Below are 7,555 nucleotides of genomic sequence, written 5' to 3'. Positions count from 1 at the left end.
TTGATGGATGTTATAACACTGGTAGGAAGCATGACATTTCTTTGTGTAGTGTGACATTACTGTTTTATCTTTTGTTTTATTAGCTGTTGTGAGCTGCCTAAGATGATTGTGTATAAGATAAGCAACCATTTAGTTATATATATATATATATACATATACATATACATATATGTGTGTGTGTGTGTATGTATATATATATATGTGTGTGTATATATATGTATACACACACACACACACACAACCACACTGACTCAACAAACTTCTTCATATTGGCATTTATTTTTGCATTAAATACATGTTTATTATGCTAACATATTCACTCTTGATCCTAACTTTTTTTTTTACCCATTTAGTACACAATAAAAAGATGAAAACAAGATAAATCGATGACATCAGCAAGTATTGCAAGTCCAATTGGCAAAAGAAAGCTGAGGTCTGTATTGGTTGGAAACATGCAGAAGAGTTCTTCATCCTGCAGTGGATAGACAATGGCTAAAATGATGATGATGATGATGAAACATATTTCCTGATTGCTTATTTGTACTCTACGACTATCATTAAGTGTATGATTCTTGATGAACGTATCTTTTCTTTTATGTACACTGAGAGCATATGCACCAAGACAAATTCCTTGTGTGTCCAATCACACTTGGCCAATAAAAAATTCTTTTCTATTCTATATGAAATCTCGCTTGGACTTTATGTGTGTATGTATACGTGTATATATATGTTTTCTGAACAATGCTAAGATAAATGTTTTTTTATTGCCATCACTTTTTATGGTTTCCCAGTCTAGCCTTACAGCCCAGGAAATTTCTGATTTCCTTTCCTTTTTCCTTTCTTTTTCTTTTTATTTTTAGCCAGATTGTACTAATATACCTGTGATGGCGACCTATGGCACGTGGCACGCACGTGGCACGCAGTGGCATGCGTGGCGGAGCCATCCTCCCAGTTCAGCTCCGTCACGCATGTGTGCACGCCTCCTACCGGACAGCTGATCTTCGGGTCTCTGCAGCGTATGTGTGGGGGCGGGGTGTGTGTGTGGGGTGTGTGCGCATGCATGGAGCCGGGGCACATGCACCAGGGCCAGTGTGCATTTTGGGAGTTAGGGCACTTTGGGCACTTGGTCCGGAAAAGGTTAGCCATCACTGTAATATACTAATTTAAAGAAAATGAAGAATTTATTATATGGTGAATTAGGGACTGTAGGCCTGCTGCCTATGGGAATCAATAAATATGCAGACAAAAACTTTAATGTTCCCAAGCTTTCTGTCACATTTCCTGTACTTTTAAAATAAACAAGTGGGAACATACATATTCCAAAGCCTAGACTATAACATTAGCTTTATTCCAAGAATGCCTTTGGAATATGCAGACTCCATAGGTAGCCCTGACTGAAAGTTAGGAAAGCAGAAGGTTTTGTTAAAAGTGTGACTGCCTGACAAGGATATCTGGACAGCAAGAAGATAGTGTACTTGCTCTGTGGTAAAAATTTTGTGTCATGCCATGCCAACTGGAGCAACCATTTTGTAATAGCACCTACAACATGCAAATGCACTCAGCTTGGCTGACATTGTCATTTCTTAAAAGATATAAAAACCATCTGACAGCTTTCTTTTACACTTACTTGAGGGAAAATGACTGTAGCTCAGTTAAAGAAAGCACACTTTGCATCAAAAGATCTCAGCTTCAATTTTTGTCATCTTTAGTTCTGGATAAGAAGCCCCAGAGAGCTGTTGCCAGTCAGCCCAACATAGCAGAAGGCAGCTTTCCTATGTGCTTAAATTGATTCTCTGAGTGATAAAATTTAGACAACTGTCCTTGAAACCTGAAGAAAAACCATATAAAGGAAGATGCTTATTAATACATTCAGATAACAATCTGAAAATAGATAACACCAGTAATACCCCCCAATACTGCATGTAATACAGTATTTGGAATGACCTCAAGTTAAAAATTCAGTTGAGCAACATTGCAGAAAAATGTTCCATCAGTATTTACTACTGAAACTAGCAAACAACCAGGAATATATATATTTCAGCACATGGATCAAACATTGGTAGCTGAAAATAACTTGAAGTAATACAATCTATTTTTTTCTTTAAGAAAAGCAATTTTAGCCAAAGATTTTTGGAAAGAAGTACTAGTGAACAGGATTTACTTCTATGTAGGCCTATTCTGTGGAAATACACTTCCTATCATATAAACAGCAGCATTTGTCCCATGACTAAACATCTGTTGGTGCCTGAGACTATATTGCACTTTCAAGGTATTTAAAAAGTTAATCAAGGTTGGGGAAATATGTCTTTTAAATGCTTCGGAAGTTGCAAGATGTTTATACCTTGTTTTTCTTTATTCCATATTATAGAAGGTACATACATTAAGATTAGATTAGATAGATGATAGATAGATAGATAGATAGATAGATAGATAGATAGATAGATAGATAGATAGATAGATAGATAGATAGATGAGAGAGAGGGGGGGAGAGAGGGGGGGAGAGAGAGAGACATGGAGAGAGACATGGAGAGAGACAGACAGATAAGAGACACTTGTTAATAATTTTCAGTATTTCAAAGGCTGAGAGAATTATTAAAATGTGCAATGGCACTCAGCTGAAAGGATTCTCAGCTGGAAACAAAAAAAACACACTCTTTTGCATTAGAGAAGGGCAATTTTCATTCAGTACATTCAGCCCCACAAGTTTTTATATGTTCCTCAGAGCTTTTCTTGACACCTGTTGTTGAAAATCAGTAGTCACTGTTCTGAAGTACAAAATAAATCAAAATGAAAATTATAATCCTCTAACTTTTAATGAGTTTAGGATCAGCACCAAAGATTTGGAAGGACTGAAAGAGATAAATTGAAGGTAGGATTCGGTAAAAACTTTCTCAAATCCAGATTATCCCCCCCCAAAAAAAGACAGTACATTATAATAGAGAATCAAACAATGATCCTTCTTTGCTTACACAAATGTATATAAACCAAAATATTTCATTACATTTTTTTTTTTACCCAGTTGGAGATATAGCATATTTTAGAGCCCAACATTGGATTCAGAACAGGAAGTTAAAATGTTAGAGTTAAAATGTTATAATAGAAAAAGAAAAGATACTTGACTTCATTTTAAAGGAAGATGTGATATTGATTCAAAGCAAAATAATTCTACATAAGAATTATGCTTCCATACACTATCAGTATTTTAGGTTATATGCCGGAAAGAAATCAACTACACAAACATTTCTTTGATTCCATTTACAGAATATATTGCTTGGATAAAAATATTACTGAAGCTATTCCGTTGTGCTCAATGCAAGAGTTGGTGTTGACCTATAAAATTCTTTATTGTTGGATGCCTAGTTATCTACAGGACAATCTTCTACCTGAATCAGCCCATTCAGTACATTTTCCTAGGGTGTTTTTGGTTCTATGCCATTTTTATATAGAGAATGATGGCCAGGAGGTCCTGTTTCTCTTTTGTTACTTCAGCTTTGGAATATTTGGAATAGTCTTGAGAATGTTATCTGGAAGGAGTTTGACGCTGTGACTCCCGATGATGTGGACAGGATTTTGGGGAGACTTAGTGTGGCCACATGTTTACTGGACCCGTGTCCCTCCTGGTTGGTACTGGCTTCCCGGGAGGTTACACGAGGCTGGCTCCAGGGTGTTATCAACGCTTCGCTGAGTGAGGGCCACTTCCCCGCTGCCTTGAAGGAGGCGGTGGTGAGGCCTCTCCTCAAGAAGCCGTCCCTGGATCCGGCAATATTGGCCAACTACCATCCTGTCTCCAATCTTCGCTTCATGGCGAAGGTTGTGGAGAGTGTGGTCGCGCGACAGTTCCCACAATTCCTGGAGGAAACATCTTATCTAGATCCGTTCCAGTCAGGTTTCAGGTCTGGGCACAGCACGGAAACGGCATTGGTCGCGTTGGTTGATGATCTCTGGAGGGCTTGGGACAGGGGTTGCTCCTCTGTTCTGGTCCTGTTAGATCTCTCAGCGGCTTTTGATACCATCGACCATGGTATCATGCTGCACCGGCTGGAAGAGTTGGGGGTGGGAGGCACCGTGTTGCGGTGGTTCTCCTCCTTTCTCTCCGACCGGTCGCAGTTTGTGTTGGCAGGGGGGCAGAGGTCGACCTCGAGGCCTCTCATCTGTGGAGTGCCGCAGGGATAGGTCCTCTCGCCCCTTCTGTTCAACATTTATGTAAAGCTGCTGGGCGAGATCATCTGTGGCTTCAGGGTGAGATACCACCAGTACGCTGATGACACCCAGCTGTACATCTCCACCCCAGGCTACCCCAACGATGCCCTTGAAGTGATGTCCCAGTGCCTGGAGGCTGTGCGGATCTGGATGGGGAGGAACAGGCTCAAGCTCAACCCTTCCAAGACTGAGTGGCTGTGGCTCCCGGCATCCCGATATAGTCAGTTGACTCCATCACTGACTATTGGGGGCGAGTCTTTGACCCCCACAGAAAGGGCTCACAATCTGGGAGTCCTCCTGGATATGCAGCTGTCCTTGGAGGAACATCTGACAGCTGTAACCAGGGGGACCTTTTGTCAGGTTCGCCTGATTCGCCAGTTGAGGCCCTTTCTTGATCGGGATTCCCTATGCACAGTCACTCATGCCCTCGTCACCTCTCGCCTTGACTACTGCAACGCTCTCTACATGGGGCTCCCCTTGAAGAGCACCCGGAGGCTCCAACTGGTCCAGAATGCAGCAGCGCGGGTAGTGACGGGAGCAGCATGGTGCTCCCATGTAACACCGCTCCTGCGCGAGCTGCACTGGCTCCCAGTGGTCTTCCGGGTGCGCTTCAAGGTGCTGGTTATCACCTTTAAAGCGCTCCATGGCATCGGGCCTAGCTATTTTTGAGACCGCCTGCTGCTACTGACGACCTCCCATCGTCCCGTGCGCTCCCACAGAGAGGGCCTCCTCAGGGTGCCATCAGCCAATCAATGTAGGCTGGTGACCCCCAGGGGGAGGGCCTTCTCTGTGGGGGCACCTACCCTCTGGAATCAGTTGCCCCCAGAGATAAGGAGAATCCAAGACCTTAGTGCTTTCCGCCGTGCCCTTAAAACCCACTTTTTCCAGCAAGGCTGGCTTAAGAAGAAATTTTAAATGTTTTAATTGGTTTGTATTTTTAATTTTGGGCCAAATTTATACATATTTTAATTGTTTTTTAATATTTGTATTTTATGTTTTTTAATTCTGGCTGTACACCACCCTGAGTCCTCAGGGAGAAGGGCGGTATATAAATTTAAAATAAATAAATAAATAAATAAATAAATAAATAAATAAATAAATATATATTTTGGAATACTTTTCTCTTAGAATTAAGGTTTGATGCATTCCTTCTAACATTACGGAAGCTATTGATGATGCTGGATCTTTTCTTGAGAGTGGTTATTCAAAGTCTGCTTTCACCATCTTCAATTCTTTGTCCTTTGAATTATCTAAACTGTTTCAATTGTTTAAATAATTTTACTTGGCTTTGTTATGATGTTATGTCTTATTGCTGTTAACAGGGTGGATTTGATTTAAATCGAGTTGATTTAAATCACAATTTAAATCATGATTTAAATCACTAGTAAAAAGGCTTGATTTAAATCAACTCAATTTAAATCATAATTTTTAAAGAGCAACTGTCATCTCTGCTACTCCTTTGACCCACTGTTGACTCACCAATAGTCCCAGTGTTGCAGAATATACAGCCTCATGCTACATAACTAAGCTCCATTTCATGCTGAATAAACTAAATTATTTATGTATCTTAAATAGAAAACTATCTTATGATAGATTTTTACCCCAAAAGTTTTTTATTAAAATAAATTCAATAAAAATAAAAAAAAATCCGATTTAAATAAAAAAAATCCGATTTAAATAAAAAAAATCTGATTTTTTTGATTTTTTTAAAAAAATCATTGATTTTTACCTACCCTGGCTGTTAATATAAGTCTCCTTGAATTTTATTTCGTTAGATGTTGGCTGTGAACACTTTGACTGTGGACATTTTTGTGTTATTTCAGCAGAATGAGAACAAAATAAATGAATAAATAAGCAGTTAGTGTAAGCATACAAAGGCAACCCTATTGTTCGCATTCCCTAGCTATTTCTGCAACTTTCTTAGCATTCACCAAGAGGATATGCAAGTTTATGAATGACTTAGTTTCCGTACTTTCTATTTGAAAGGGAATACATTTTAGAATTAAGAGTTGATACAAACAAATGTATCACAATATGGTATACACAGTGTAACAGAGAACAGCGAAAAATATAGTCTTGTGTAAAAAGACTGGCTATACACTTCCTATACAACAGTCCATTTTTGAAAGAAGTCTGCTTTGGAACAATTATTCAGGAAAAAAAACCTAACATGATTTTGAATAAACTCTTTGTTCAGTTTGCTTACTTCAGTAATTACAGTGGTAGTTATATAGAAATGCCCTTGCAATACTGTGTTGAATATAGCTATTCCTCATCCTAGATTTGAAGTCGCTTTGTCAATGCTAGGTATACTACATTTATCTCCAAAGATGCAAACCAAAGTACATTTGCTGGTGATCAGCTCTTGAAAGGTGTTTTCAATAGAATTCCCCTATTGTACATTCTGGCAGTAGAAGTGGTAGCACCAATTAAAATTGTTTCAATATAATCTGTGATTTTCAGTGGCAAAAACAATCACTTGCAGGAAGAACCTGCTAGCTCAGAATGATTTTGCATGAAGCTAGAATAGCTTCATTATAAAAGGGTCATTTATTTATTCATTTATATATTAACTGTTTTTCTTGATTTTTGAAAAGAAACCATTTGATACTATATCCAGGAATGCTGAGTTGCCATATATTATTATTTAGTTAGAGAAACTAGCTTTGTGACATGCAATCTGGGAAACTAGAAAAGTTAGCCTGTACTTCTCATATGTAAAATAAAAGTATCAGATTATGTCAGATGGTTACATTTTATTAACTGTTTATAAATAATGGTTAAGTTGGTTTCTAGATCTACCTGAAATTGTCTAAGGTTTTTTTTTTTCTCATCCTCTTTACCTCCATTACAACATACATATTGCAACTGCGAAAAACCCCCTAAAGAAATGGAACAAGAGCTGCGAATTCACAAGACAAACAGCCAATGTATGTTGTCAACTGTCTGAACAGGTCTTGAAGATAAATTGGAAGTTCTGAGTGGTTTCTTTCTGAGGTATTTCTTTAGGCCGGAAGGGCAAATCATGCTGGTTTAAAGAGAAGTGCTGTTTGCTTTCTCTCTGGCTATCAGGAAGAACCTACATACTAAACACTGAATATGGTTTAATTGGAAATCAGTGTTTTTCAACATAATCCATTATACATTCCAGACAGGTTATCATTCAGAGCTTTTCTCTGAATACTCCATCTAACCATTGGGAACAAAAATTAGGAGAAAATGTAAGAGTTACTTCCAATACCTAGAAACTGAAATTAACTTCAGAATAGTTTTGCTTTATGGTGTTTTAAACTATACCACTTTTTCTTTGGAAGCAATAGACCTATACCAAATAGTTCCAATTTTTGTATCCACA

At 38.5% G+C, this 7,555-nt stretch overlaps 1 long non-coding RNA gene across 1 annotated transcript; it reads right to left on the bottom strand.

Annotated features, from left to right (window-relative positions):
• Positions 1-260: 260 nt before the first annotated feature.
• On the bottom strand, positions 261-5,184 carry LOC117664434 (uncharacterized). The gene is made up of 2 exons (XR_004591053.3): positions 1,628-5,184; positions 261-472 (listed from the first exon to the last, which is right to left on the bottom strand). It is a non-coding gene; the product is annotated as an uncharacterized LOC117664434 (long non-coding RNA).
• Positions 5,185-7,555: the final 2,371 nt, after the last annotated feature.

This window comes from Pantherophis guttatus, chromosome 5, assembly GCF_059756535.1.
Source record: "Pantherophis guttatus breed Tessera chromosome 5, ASM5975653v1, whole genome shotgun sequence".
NCBI classification, from domain to species: Eukaryota; Metazoa; Chordata; class Lepidosauria; order Squamata; family Colubridae; genus Pantherophis; species Pantherophis guttatus.
Note: the sequence above shows the minus strand (reverse complement) of the source record. Positions and strands in the feature narration are given on the sequence as shown.